Source organism: Gorilla gorilla, chromosome 1 (assembly GCF_029281585.2).
Source record: "Gorilla gorilla gorilla isolate KB3781 chromosome 1, NHGRI_mGorGor1-v2.1_pri, whole genome shotgun sequence".
Classification (NCBI taxonomy): Eukaryota; Metazoa; Chordata; class Mammalia; order Primates; family Hominidae; genus Gorilla; species Gorilla gorilla.
In genome coordinates this window covers 32,876,949-32,892,154 of record NC_073224.2, presented here as the reverse complement: position 1 = coordinate 32,892,154, position 15,206 = coordinate 32,876,949, and the positions used below count along the sequence as shown (strand labels likewise).

Sequence of the window (15,206 nt, the reverse complement as noted above, 5' to 3'; positions counted from 1 at the left end):
CTTCATCTATACCTATGTGTGTGTGCATATATATGTACAACCAAAAAAATCAGCTTCAAGAAAAAACTAGTCAGCTTCAAGTAAGTGAAAATTTTAGGGCAAGTGGTAGGTAGTGATAACTTTTTCCCTTCAGGCCATTCTGAACCATTGATATATTTTGCACATGTGGCTCCAGTCTTCATGTTTTCCCATCTAAACTTAGGCCAGCTCATGAAAGGGCAACACTCTACAGTGGGAAGAGAACCAACTTTACAGTCAGACATTCCTGGACTCGAGTTGCTGCCGCTCCACTATTTAAAAGTCGCGAGTCCTTGGACAAATCACTTCACCTTTCTGATCTGAACTTTCCCCATCTGTCCAATGGGGATGACTCAACACCGCCCCGTTACCTATTAGGCTCTCGGTAAACACCAGTATTCATGCTCTCACTTCCTCCACACCTAAACCTCTTCCAAAAAAAACACAGATATCTCTTTGAGTCTGTTATTTCATATGATACCTTCTTTTTTTAACCTTTCCTGTGGTTTCCAAAACCAAATGTATGTGATAATACATAGTACATATTACTACTATGTAATAACCGGTAACAGTGTTTGCTCACCCTGGTAGGTTGAGTCCCACATTGGCTGCTTCCAATTGGTTATCTGTGGAAACACTTTATCCTTTTATAAGGGTGAATCTAGAGTGCACTGAGTAACGCATAATAAAATTAGTTTTGGGGGTAAGGAACCAAGTTTAAAAGACAAAAAAAAAAAAAAAGCTGGGGGAGGGCAGATAAGCACAGTAAAATAATCTCCAATGACTTCATTGTGAAGTAATGACTTTTACCAAATAACTGCATTGTAGTTTTATCTTTCCAACCAAGATTGTGTTAATGCTCTAAAATTAAGTCTCTTGTGAAAGTTATCTGGAATTTCTCAACGAGTTTTTAAAGGGGTTTTATTTTTTCATTGGAGGTCATGCCTCAAGAATTTGTAGGAATTCCGCCTGGAAAGTAATAATCAGTGGAAACTGGCAGTCAAAGCTAATTTATATTACTCTTCCAGATAAAAATTCCTTCCGTCTTAGACCTGCATTTCAAAAAAGATTATTATCACTCTGGAGAGAATACATCAGTGTAGAAAAAAGAAAGAATGACCTCAAGGATGTCTTCACTGCCTCTGTGCAACTCCAGGTCTGCTTCTTTTTAAACCTCCTTTTAAAAATCCTCTCTTTTGAAATGTTTTGAGGATATTCAAAGCCAGGAGATGTGTCAGAGGCCTGCTTGGCGAGAACTCTCAAAATGATGTTCCCTAATTTGCCTGTTGTGGGAGTTCATGAGACATCTTGGGTGGTGGGAAAAAGACAGAACTAGGAAATATGGGGGAGAGAGAGGTTCAGTAACTGCCCTAAGAGGAAGAAGGTGGTTATCATATATTCTCATTCCCTTAGTGGCTAGAGGGATTGGCTATGCTCAAATCAGAGCCTCAGCGCCTCCTTTAGTGGTCGTGTTTTCATATGCATAACACATTCATGAGGTTCCATGCTTAATGAAAAAGCCTTGGCTTTTAAAATGAAAGACCTAAATGTATTTTATTTTATTTTATTTTTGAGACAGGGTCTTACTCCAGCACCGAGGCTGGAGTGTAGTGGCCATATCTCGGCTCACTGCAGTCTTGACCTCCCAGGTTCAGGTGATTCTCCCACCTCAGCCTCTCAAGTAGCTGGGACTACAGGTGCACACCACCATGCATGACAAATTTTTATGTTTTTAGTAGAGATGGGGTTTCGCCATGTTACCCAAGCTGGTCTCAAACTCTTGGGCTCAAGGAATCCACCCCACTCAGCCTCCCAAAATGCTGGGATTAAAGGCATGAGCCACCCATACAGGCCAGTAGATCTAAATTTAAATTTCAAGTTCTCCAATTACTAGTTCCTTCATTTACAAGTTACTTAACCTCTCTGAGTGTCTATCTATAAAACGGGTTTTATTGAATTGTTAAGGGGAGTAAGGTAGTTGTTCTGTGTAAAACATGCAGCTCAGTGTTTGAATAACTAAAGGTTTGTTGTGTTAGTGTTTTACCAAGTAAAAGTTTGTTGGTAAAACAAATGAATAAAAATACATGTTAGTTCCTTCTACCCTCTTTATCGCTTCCAGAGAATTTGGGAAATGTCACCTCCAATGTGAATAACTTGCAGTCTGTTCAAGGATCCAACCAATGAAGTACAAATGCACTAGTACTCTCTTTAGTAATTTTGAAAATGTTTTTGAATCAATACCAATAAAAATCCACAAAAGAGATATGCCAAATGATGATTTGTATGACTAAATCAGACATTCAGAAGCCTTACCCATTTCTCAAGACTAACAGCCTATACCTAAGTGGCTAAGAATAACTTTTCAGAACCACTTTTTATTCACAGGATTTCAATCTGAGACACTGCCCAAAACAGACACAGCATCAAAACCAAATGGCCTGCCTTTGTTTTTAAATCATCTGAGATACGTGTAATGGGTCAGACTCACCAAACTTCCAGCATTCAACAGAGCAAAACTGAACAGAGGAAGTATTCTATTTACTAAGAATTCAATCAGTCTTATTGAAATATTTAAAAGTTGGACCAAAATGTACAAGCATCATAAATACAGTTTGTACAATTCCAAAAAGCATCTATCTGGGACAAAGCCATTGTTAATCCTATGTGTTTTTGTCAGTGGGTAGGTAATTCTTTAACAGTAGAAACAGAAGACAGATTTGCTTCCAATTGTGAGCTCATTCCTAAGGTCGCAACTGAAAGCTGAAAGAGAAACAGAGTCCAAAATAAGCATCAGTTTGGACTATAAAGCATTTCTCTCTGAGGGTGCCCAGGTTTATATGAAGGAATTCCACCTCAAACAAGGAGAAATCTAACTCACTTTTCCCAGTTATTAGCGGGCACGTCTAGTGTCTGCCTGTTCACATTGATCCATTCCTCAACCTCAAATCCATTTTCCAAAGACCCTGGCTTAAGAACCACATGGACCCAGAGTTCTTCTGATTCGTTGCACTTTAGTTGCTTAGAGGGGTAAAAAAATAGTTATAAACTATCTGTAGGAACAGTCCCTAACATGGTTGGCCAGAAAAGCTCAGTAAGAGAGCCAAAAAGTTTAATTTGTTGTAACCTATGATTTCTTAGTAAATATTAACTAATGTTGGAAGTATGCATGGATTTACTTCCCCAGGCTGTTTGAACCTTTTAAATCATAATTTTTTTAAACAAAAAATTTAAGCAAGACCTTAAAAAAGTGACTCATAAAAGAAGGGTGTTTTGTTAGCTTCCCTCGCCTGCCTCCCAGCTACCCGTCTTCAGGGTGATGTTTTTCTTTCATGAGCTTGTCCCCTCCACTTATGTGCCTGGTTGATGGATAATTCCCTCTGCAGGTGTCTCAAAGACCCTGAGTACCCTTTTGGTTAAATGCCCAAACAAACTAACCACTGTTCACAGAGGTACTCACCTTCCTTACCCTTTGTCTCAGTCATGACTAACTGGATGCCCAGCCATATTAGGATTGAAGATTTAACCATTTATTCAGGTGCAGACCCCAGAGGCCCTGCACAGAGTGACAGCTGGAACATAACCCAGAAACCTACATATCCCCTAGCCATCAAAGGCATCTTCCTGGCCCAGCATGCAGAAGCTCGGTGGATCTAGAAATAACTGTTTATATAGGCTGGATTTTCAGAAGTTATTATTTCTTTATGATTGATTCATTTATGTGTTCATATATTGCCAAAATGTCAGATGCTATGTTCTTCTACTTCATGGGCAGAGAACTTTAAAATTTAGAAAATTTTCACCATGTATGCATTAATTTATTATTTATCAGATATTGATTTAACACCAACTATGTGCCAACGAGAGGAATGAGGGAAAAGGCGCACTTAGAAAAAGCAATTTTAAAGACAAGACAGGCTACATAATATATTGCAGGCAATGAGAAGCTCAATGTGGCTGGAGCTTAGCATTCATTGGAGAAGGTGGAAGGGGCCAGAAGGCTGGGGGATTTAGCGGAAGGTGCTGAGAAGGCCCATTGCAAAGACCTTCTGAATGCCAAAGTGAGGATTTTGGATTTGATTCTGTAAGCAAAAGAGAAATTTAAAAACCATATGATCAGATTTGTGATGAGCAACAATGATGGTGTTAGCTGTAGTTTGGTGGGTAGCTGGAGTAGGGGACAGAACAATGGCAAATAAGCCAGTAGAAAGGCTCTGGCAATCTGAAAACTCTTAAAGAAAGCAGTGAAGAGAAGTTGAAGAGAAGGGGACATTAGGGAAATTAAGGGAGATAAGTCAACATGACCTCATGGCACACCTCTTTCAGAACAGACATTTTCTGCTAACAAATATTGCTTAAAATAAAAGGTCTCAAAGCTGGGAAATGGGAATCTCTTTTCAATACTGAATTTATAAAAATAGCAGGAAAATCTGTCTTATATCTCTCCTTACTAATACATGAGTTCAGAGCTAAACCCAAAAAATAGCAAATCAAGACAAATTTACAATGACAAAATTTCCTTGTAAGGGAGGAGGTGGGTGGTATGAAGATGAAAATGATACAATCTCTTCCCTTAGAGACTTCATAACCCAGCTCCATGGTTCTCAATGGTTGTGTGTTGTGAACAATTGTGATGTGAGTCATAATTAGATTTTTAAAATGACAACAGAAGCCAGCATATGTACGTTTTTAGTAGCAGTGATGATAAGGGCATAGGCAAGTTAAGAAACTTACCTGCAATCTGTAAGTGGGAGAGCCAGGGTGAACTCACTAAGTCTGTAGTAGATGCTGTGGAGTGCTGCCCAGAGCTGCTTTCAGGACGAAAGAGGGCACTCAATTTTCTCAGGAGCAAAGAAAGAGTGTTGACTGCTCATAACTCCTGGTGCCTCCAGGAATTGCCATTGGCTGAAAGAAGCTGCCTCACCCAAGGTTCAGACTAGAGATTGAGGTGAGATACAATTCCCTTAATTGGAAAACTCTGGAAAGGTCATCCCAGCTCTACTCCCAGAAGGATTCATTGAAGCCTCTGTGGCAACTTCATTGCAGTTCAAGTTCCCTCTCTGGACAACATTGTTTCTTTTCTTCCTCCAAAGATGTTAATTCCAAGAGCACTTTCTAATAAACCTATTATGTGCTAATTTCCATCCAGAGTCTGTGCCTCAGGAACCTGAGCTGTGGGAAGGCTTGAGGTCAATGCATGTGTACTTAGCTATTAAGCCATATGGTAGAACAGTCATCACAAAGAATTTGAGCCAGACCTGAAGGAAGAGTAGATTTTGAAAGAACAAAATTTGGTGCTTAGGCCACAAGAAATAGTGGGGAAATGAATATTTGGGGAGCAATGACTAGATGAGTCAGTCTGGCAAAAGCAAAGGATTCAAATCATTACCAGAGATAAGTAAGGGAGCAGCTCAAGTTGCTCTTGGATGCCACAGTCGGGAGCTTCTGTCTTGCTCTGTTCTCCATGAAAAACAGAAGACTGAGTCAGAAGAAAATGCATCAGGCATCTGTGGAGAGGATGGAATGGAAAGTTGAGGAGGAGGGCAGATGTGAGTGACATTTTATGTTAAACATCCACAAGGATTCTTGACTAATTGAGTAAGGGAAGCCAAGGAAAGACAGAAGTCATACAGATTTGAAAGCTTTGACAAAGGCAGGCATCCTTCCAGAGAGATGTTATTTGTTTGCCCTCTCAGGAGCATCTTCAGGATAGATTGAGTTCAAGGACATCTCTCTTCTATCAAATGGTTATTACAATTCTCCTCTTCCGTGAAATGTTACTTAATCAACTTTCTCCAGCAAATTTTCCATTTCAATGGTAGCCTAAAGGAGAAGACAGTGGGAAAATAGTCAAACGGCTTTGGAGATAATCTGCAATTTGGATGTTTCCCCAGGAATTAGTGCCATAGACCACACAGGTCTATGCTGGACATGTGACACATGGGGACTGAATAAGCTTGGGGGACAAGGCAGAGAAAACATAAGTCCTGTAATGGATGTTTTTATTGTCTTTCCAAGGGCATCCTTTCTCTTCCTTAAACTTGAGGTTCTGATTAACCTCAGATGCCATATTGGAAACACAAGCTACTTCAATACACATTAATTCTATTCTGGATATATTGTGTATTAAGATACCTAAGCTATTTTTTAATATACACACATGTCTAGTGGCTCAGTCATAATCAGATACTAATCACTTGATGAAATCAGTAGGAAAGACATTACACAAAAATGCTGTTTCGTGTTTTGTAATCAGCCTTCCAAAGACAAATTCTTGCTGGCTTTCAGCCATAGGAAACAAGATGTTTAATTTCAATGTGAATTTCTTGATTCCATATTTAAATAAACAACAAATTGTGACAGATGAGAAAAACAATGTCTCCAGTGATATGATTGCACTAAATTGCCAAGTTGGGGGAGGGGAGAGAGTTGGGGGGAGAGAGACTATATTTTTAACTCTAAGCCAGGGATACAAAAACTAAAATTATAAATTTGGGGAATTGGATTCTTTCTTTCTAATATATTTTACATAATATCATAATCAACCTATTTTTTGGGGGGGAAATACCCTATATTCCTTCCCATTTCTACTATCTCTCCCACCCTTTTTATTTTTATTTTTTTCAGCTCTGTATGGTTTGTGGAGACCAGAAATGTCAAAACTCTGTGGAGAACAGCTGTTCTCATTTCTGGCTCATCTGCTAAGGAAGTGCTCAGAATCTCCTCAAAAGGCTCCTGCAAGCTATCCCATCCCAGATGTAAACTCGGAGACTGATTTTGTAGTCTTTGAAAGAAATGATCAGACGCAGTAGAACTGGTTTCCTTACCACTGAATCTACTATGTGAAAATTATTTGGAGGCCACAGCTAAAAGGTTGCAGAGCTCTCCAAAGGTCCCCAAGCAGTGAATCCACTAGTATATTAACAAGACATCAACAACACATGCCTTTGGGTGGGAGCAGAGGTAATTGCTGTTGGTAAGAATGGATGTCTCCTATCCCAGGAAGCCTCCTCTGAAGCCCCATCTGCCAGGCTAGTTCAATAGCTCTTCTATGGGTACACAGGAAGACTTGCCTCTCTATTTCAACACACTATAAAACCCATATTTTTATAATAACCTTCTTAAGTGATTAGAAACAGAGGGCCTACCTTACCTGACATTGTACCCCTGTGTAGTGCACAGTATGTAGTACATCTAAAGTGTTCAGTGAATATCCTAAAGATGAAATCAGTTTTTAAATCAGCTGGATGTAGCTACAAGACTAGATGAGGTGTAAAAGGCAGCTGTGCTGGGGAAATGAGGGCAGCGAGGTTTTAGTCCTAGTTTTAGGTTTGGGACTCTGACAGAAGAAGCATGTCCTGCAGACTGGTAGGGCACCAGCAGAAGGTGGCATCAGTGCCAAAAAGGTTGCTGACAGGCAGAGAGAGCACTTGAGCTTAGATCTTCCTAAGTTGGGCTCCCAGGTAGCATGGGCAGGACTCAGCAATTCCTATTTGTTCCAAATGGAGGATGTAATATTACCGAGAATCTAGGATTACAAGAGGGGAGTCCAGTGGTTGGTGTGAAAGTGCCTTGTGGTTGTGAACTTCAGGGCATACTATCTGGCTGGGAACCAAATTCGAGTCCCATTGAGATCTCAGGGCTTTCACATTCCCAGGAGAGGTGAAGGGGGTCAGCAGGGAGGACCACCTGTCCCGTCAGCTGAGATTTGAGGATCAGAAGGCAGCAACACAAGGTGGTGTCGGGAGAGACAAGACATTGCTGCAGTACAAGAGGAGCAAAAGACAGGTGACGAGCCCACATGTTCATCTCTATTGTGTGGGCCCCCACTGCACACCCAGGTGCCTGCTTTTGAAGAGCAGGAGACTAAGAAATATATTCATAAGTGCCTGGGATATGTAGATTATTTCAATTATTGCACTAAACTGTAATCAATCCTGAAAAAAGCAAGCAAGCTGAGTTTTTCTTTTCTTTCTTTTCTTTTCTTTTTTTTTTTTTTTTTGCTTTATTCCGCTTTATCCTGCTTCCAATGAATGGTGGCGTTTGATGACAATGGGAGCATTTGGTAACATAATAAAGAAGCTACTTTTTTTTTTTTTTTTGCACATATGAATGGAGCATGAAGGCATTTGTAACCCTGTGACGGGTGATTTTAATTACTAATCTAGGTGCATAGAAGAAAAAGACTTGGCCTAACTTGGCACCTAAATAGAGAGCTAAGAGGTTGGGGGAGAAATCTTATCTTTGAGTGGAAGTAAAATAAATCGGGGCCATATGACTGTAATCATCACCATCTCCAGTCCCTCCAAGAGTCAGGAGACCTGGTGAAACCTGAATATTAGGGAGGAGGTGGCTTAACACCCCTGAAACATAGTAAGCATTATTATTAGAGAGGAATCATTAGTGAAGTCAGCTGACATGTGTTCCCAACAGAACAAAGGACAGTAGATTGTAGAGAAGATTCAAAGCTGGCACTTATTTCAAATATTTGTATGCTTTTTACTTCTTGTACTTCCAAACCATCCAAAACAGCAAACAAAAATAAATAAGAGTATTTTCTTCCACATTTCATAGAAGCTAAAAGACTGAACTAAAACACAAACTGACTATATCTGCATCAGAGATTCTTTGGTCTTGCATTATGTAACATATTGGGAATTTATAATTATGCAAAGATTATTTGAGTATTTTCCTTTGTTGTTTGACATTTTTTTCTGTCAACAAACACCATTGTATGAAACATCATAATTATAGTTATTTGATATTTACTATATACCAAGTGTTATTTTAGGCACTTTATAGAAGCTTACTCAAGCGTTGGTTAACAATCCTTGAAGTGGGTGCTATTAATTCCCTATATTACAAACAAGAGAACTGACAGAATGATAGTAAGTAACTTGATTGAGATTTTACAGCCAGTAATAGTAGATATAGGATTTGATCTCAGGTTTTCCATGACCATAAACTGTGCTTACCTCCTACACCAGGCTGGTCTGTGAATAGAGTATATTCAACAAAACTTTGTGAATACCTGCCATGTGTAAGGTGCATGTACAGAATATAAAGACAGTGCACTTGGGTATGGTCACAAGTTATGTTAGGGGTCCCAATCCAGACTGCAAGAGAGGGTTCTTGGATGTCGCGCAAGAAAGAATTTGGGGCGAGTCCACAGTGCAAAATGAAAGCGAGTTTATTAAGAAAGTAAAGTGGTGAAAGAATAGCTATTCCGCAGACAGAGAAGGGCATTCCCGAAAGTAAGAGGAGGAACACTCCCACTCTAGGTACAATGCTTGTTTATATATAGGATAACAACAACAACAACATATCATAGGGAGATGTGCTCTGCTACAAGGGTTTGTGATAAAGGGTTACTTTTCTTAATCACTGTATTTTGTAAAAATCAATATTATTATTTTTAAAGCAAAATTAGAAATGCTTCTCAAGATGTTGGAAGTCTGGGTCTGTTTAGTAAATGTTATCAATCTGTTCTTTTAAACCTAAACATGTAGAGGGGCTAGGAATAACTAATGTCCTGGGAATGCAGCCCAGAAAGTCCCAGCCTCATTTTCCCTAGCCCTCACTCAAGATGGAGTTCCTCTGGTTCGAATGCCTCTAACAGTGAGATGGAAGCCATGGAAGCACACTAGCAGGAGAAACCAACTATGCCTAAGAATGACACAGCACAATACAGCCACAATCATGTCCATTTATTTACTTATTTATTTGCAGCATGAAACCAAGACATCACACCTGAGCATTCTGATGGGTCTTAGCAAGAGCACCTAGGTGACCTGTTGTTTCTCCAAGGCTGACATTTCTCAATCTCCTGGCATTAGAAAGGCAGAGCCAAACCTCCAGGATTTTGCTGCTTACCTGCAGCTCTCACTGAGCCCCAGGTTATCTGGATTTAGAGGACTGTGGATCAGTAGGATTGGCCATTAGACACTAATTCTCATTCAATTAAGGAAGGGATAACTAATGTGTTTCTCTGATGAAAAAAGTAGGGTGGCCAAGGGGCATTCATATCAGAGAGATCTGCTTGGGTTTAAACCCAAATTTGGTCACTTAATTATGTCATCTTTGAAATATTTATTTAACTTTTCTGAACTGTGGTTTCTTAATTTATAAAATGAGGATGGCGCGAGCAATTGTGGGCATTAACTAAAACAATACGCTTGAAAGTGTTTGACAATACCAGCAGCTCATGAAAAAGAAAAACATCTAAAACAGAATGTGGGTGAAAAGACTGAGAGTAATTTTCTACTTGAAGCAGAGTCTTCACTGAAAACCATACCTTTTTCTGCATGCCCACACTCTACAGCCTATTGGCTTGTATTATAGATTTTTATGTGTGTGGTATATTATTTTCTCACACTAGCTCTCTTGCCATGTTCTGTCTGCTATTAATCTGTAAGATCATTAGGCACAAGGATTGTGAATGCGATTTCTTTTATATTCTCTTCCCATAGTACCTAATAAAAACTCCCCACAGAGCCTCCATTCTGTGAGAAGAATATAAATATACAGCACTTCACAATTTACAAAATCATTTCACATGCATCCCCTCATTTGATCTCACCACAGCTCTCACGGGCTTCCTTGGTTCTCAGATCACGATGGTTGGGAGGTGGACAGACTAAGTAATGATCAGGTTTCGGCATTAAGCATAGCATGTACTCTGATACTTATCAAATTTTTCTCTGCCGCCTCCTTTTTCTCTCTAACCTTGCTCCCTTAGAAATGTATCTCAGTTACACATCCTCGGGTCCTGTGCCTCCAAAGAAATTTCCAAAGGCAAAAAAAAAAAAAAAAAAAAAAACAAGAGGTAACTTGTGCCAGCACATTTCTGCATGGCCTCCCTAGAAGGAAAGGAGCCTATGTTTATCATCCAGATGTATTAAGACGGTAACATTTCCTGACCAAATTCGAGCAAGATGATTTAAATGAGAGCATGCCTAATGACATTTTATGACAAATGCAATATTTTAGAGGCATGAATTAATTTTAAAGCGTACTTCTACCACAATTCTCACAAGTTAAAGTACAATTTTTAAACATGTAAGACAAGTTTTTTAAGAGCAGTTTTAAGTTTATGGCAACATTGAGAAGAAGATACAGAGATTTCTTATATACTCTTGTCTCCACATATGGTCAGCCTTCCCCACTGTCAACATCTCCCACCAGAGTGGTGCATTTGTTACAGTTGATGAAACGACATTGACACATCAATATCACCCAAAGTCCATAGTTTCCCTTAAGGTTCATGCTTAGTGTTGTATATCCTATGGGTTTAGGTAAATGTATAATAATATGTATTCATCAATATAGCATTATACAGAGTGTTTTCACTGCTCTGAAAATCTTCTGTGCTTCTGTGAAAATTTTCACTGCCCTGAAAATTTTCTGTAGATAAATTATCCCACACCTCAAACCCTGGCAGTCACTGATCTTTTTCTTTTAACTGATTCCATAGTTTTACCTTTTCCAGAATGTCATATATTTGGAGTACATTATATGGCCTTTTCAGATTGGCTTCTTTCACTTAGTAAAATATGCACTTAAGTTTCCTTTGTGCTTTTCTATGGCCTGATAGCTCATTTCCTTTTAGCAATGACTTATATCGCATTGTCTGAACATACCACAGTTTCTTTATCCATTCACCTACTGAAGAACATCTTTGTTGCTTCTAAATTTTGGCAGTTATAAATAAAGCTGCTATAAACTTTCCTGTGTAGGTTTCCATGTGGATACAAATTTTTAACTTCTTTGGGTAAATACCAAGGTGTGATCGCTGGATTTTATAGTGTATTAGCCCGTTCTCACACTGCTATAAAGAACTACCTGAGACTGGGTAATTTATGGAGAAAAGAGGTTTAACTGACTCACAGTTCCACAGACTGTACAAGAAGCATGGCTGGGAGGCCTCAGGAACCTTACAATCATGGCAGAAGGCAAAGGGGAAGCAAGCATGTCTTACTATGGTGGAGCAGGAGAGAGAAAGAGTGAAGGGGGAAGTGCTACACATTTTCAGACAACCAGATCTTGTGAGAACTCTATCACAAAAACAGCAATGGGGAAGTCCACCCACGTGATTCAAGCACCTCCCACCAGGCCCCTCCATCAAGTGAGGATGACAGTTCGACAGGAGATTTGGGTGAGGACACAGAGCTAAACTATATCACATGGTAAGGAATATGTTTAGTTTGGTAAGAAACTTCCCAAATTTATTCCAAAGTAGCTCCTCCATTTTGCCTTCCCAGTGACAAATGAGACTTCCTGTTGTTCCACATTCTCATCAGTGTTTGGTGCTCTGTTGGTGATCTGGATTTGGGCCATTCTCATAGATGTGTAGGCATCTAATAGATGTGTAAGTGTCTAATAGGTGTGTAGGCTATTCTAATAGGTATCTCATTGTTGTTTCAATTTGCATATCCCTGAAGATACACGCTGTGGAGCAACTTGTCATTTGCTTATTTGCCATCCATATATCTTTTTTGGTGAGGAAAATATGATTTTTCAAATCCTACTTGGGACCTAACTGCACCAGCATAAGGGTAGCTTGGGGTAGCAATGGAAATCATTCTTAAAGCATTTTCTGTAGACAGGTTATATCTCTGTTAAATACATTGCTAAATTATTTACGTATTGGCGGGACTAAGAAGTCTGGGCAGCAAGTCCTTGTCATTCTTCCTCACCTCTTTTCCTGCATTTGGATAAAAAGAGGATTGTTTTGGTTTTAGAGGTATCAGAGTGAGGCCAGTATCATCTCTATAGAGATTCCGAGTTAAAAAACCCAAACCCATACCTCAAGGAGCAAAATGATGAGCTAACCTAGCTGAGTAAATGCATGGTAGATGTGTTATTGTTGCTCCATCCTGCCATTCAACTGGAAAGATGACAAAGTGTGTTTTTCTCTCATTGTGTGTCCTCCTTCCATATCATTCCCTAGCTTCAATTCCATGCAGATTTTTTCAAGGAAGAAGTAAAAATGTGAATGGAAAAAAGTGAAAGCAAACCATTACAGGAAAGTGTCAAAAAGCAGAGATGATGGGCCATGAAAATCAAGATCATGAGTTGCAACTGTCACTACACAGAGGAGAACAGGCAAATCTTATGGGGCAAAAACCAAAGGCTGTTTTCGTGGAGCTGAAGCTGGCTGTGCAGAAGAAGTCAAGTATGTTTTTCAGAATTTCTGATGGAGCTCTTGATGAGATGAGTGTCATGTAACTTGTTCTGACCAGTGGGATGCAGCAGCAGTGACACTGTCCCACTCTCAGCCTGTGCCTAGGAGGCCTGGCAGCTTCTGTTTTCATTCAGGGAAGGAGACTCCTAATTTGCTAGAATGCATTTTACATAAGGATGCTGCAAAATTCAGAGAGAAAGCATTTTAAAGGAAAGCATCTTTATTTTTTTTCTTAGTGACCTTGACTGACCTCCCCTCTGCAAGCCAGGGATAGCTATTGCTATGAAATTGTGCTTGTTTTCATATCATACGAGCAAGGATGATAGATTGTTTGTTTTGAAAGTTTAAACTGAGCTTGGTTCCAATCAGGACTGAAATTCATCAATATTGTGCTTGTTGTTTAATATTAAAATAGTAACTTGCCAATTAGTAAATAGCTCCTGCTTCTAGTCCCCAAATGATCTCATGGCCCTAGGAACCCCCTAGTTTGTCACTTTAAGGAAGCCACTAGCCAGCCTATTGCAACTGTCATGCACCATCCCCATATCTCTGCTCCCCAGTGGGAGAGTCTGAATCCCTGGAACTCTAGAGGGCCAGTACCTGGTGGCCATCTAGTCCCCAAGAGCTTCAGTTATCTGCTTGCCTGTGGGACCTGCAGCCCTCAAAATGCACTGCGGCTGGTTGTTTTGTATGTGTGTGTGTATATCTCTAGCTCTATTTCTATTTCTATCTCTATCTCTGTCTCTAATTTCTATCTCTGAGTAATGTGTTTGTGTGTGTATACACAAATATATGGGAGAAGGGAAGGAGAAAAAGATGAAATTCACATATTACAATGGAAAATTGACCATTTTAAAGTGCACCATTCAGTGATATTTAGTACTTTCTCTCACTTGTGCAACCACCACCTCTATCTAGCTTCAAAACAATTTCATTGCCCCTAAAAGAAAACCTTATGCCAATTAGCATTCATCTTCCATTCCTACCTCCCCTCAGACCCTAAGGCAACCACTGATCTACTATGTTTCTCTGGATTTGCCCATTCTGGACGTTTCACATAAATGGAATCATACAATATGTGGCCTTTCATGTCTAGCATTTTTCACTTAATATAGTGTTTTCAAGGTTCATCCATGTGGTAGCTCTACGTCAGTACTCGATTCCTTTTTTGGGACTGTATAATATTCCATTGCACAGATATAACACTTTATTCATTTGTTGATGGACAATTGGGTTGTTTTGACCTTTGGCTATTGTGAATAATGTGTTAGATATTTTAAATGTTACCCTGTGCTAGTGTCCCTCTAGTGATATAAACACATGTGAAGCACCTCTCATTTATTTCCAGTGCAATTAGTGTTTTATGAGTGCTTTCAATTAACATTGTATTATACAGCAGTCTAGCTCCTTCACCAATGAAATTTTCATTAGTCAAAACAGTAAGTTTTTCAACTAATCTTTACTTTAATTCTGATTTCGTTTGTATGTTTAAAGATGAAGAAGATGAGAAAAGTGCTTTATCGATAAAGTTGATTTCTTTTCCTTAAGGAAAACCTACAACTGAAGACTTACTCATGACAAATATTTTTAAATAATTTTCCACTAATTTTGTGGTGAGTTCTTTAATCTGAATTTTCCACATAATAATTTTAGCCTTGCTTGCCTTCTTAACTGTGTAGACACTACCACTGTATAATTTTGAAGTGTTATTACCATTAATTTCATGTTAGTATTTTCAGTGGGCCATTTTTTTCTCTTGGTTGATCACTACCTGGGTTAAAATTCATATTCAAATGCATCAGTTTTCTTTATAGAGGATTCAATCCAATTTGCTTTCTGTTGTCATTGTCTCACCACCAGTGCAGTGGCACAGAGGAGTTGGGGAATGGAGGCAGGGAAAGGTTACGAGCTTGGCCTGGGAGCCAGCCCCAACTCTCCTGTGGACCATGGGAAGGTCTTTAACATCTCTTTGATATCAGTTTCGCATCTTTAAAATAAAGACAGTAAG

General features: G+C 39.3%; 1 protein-coding gene across 8 annotated transcripts in view; it reads right to left on the bottom strand.

Moving 5' to 3' along the window:
- The window catches only part of LYPLAL1 (lysophospholipase like 1), a 152,687-nt gene that overhangs the window by 27,086 nt on the left and 110,395 nt on the right, over positions 1-15,206 (bottom strand). For 3 of the 8 annotated variants that reach the window (XR_008677433.2, XR_008677434.2, XR_010134455.1), the window contains one exon: positions 4,750-5,838. The gene's annotated coding sequence lies outside the window, so the exon portion shown is untranslated. Of the gene's footprint in view, positions 1-1,575; positions 5,839-15,206 lie in introns of those variants that run through there. The other 5 variants (XR_010134457.1, XR_010134454.1, XR_008677435.2 and 2 more) reach the window with 4 other exon arrangements.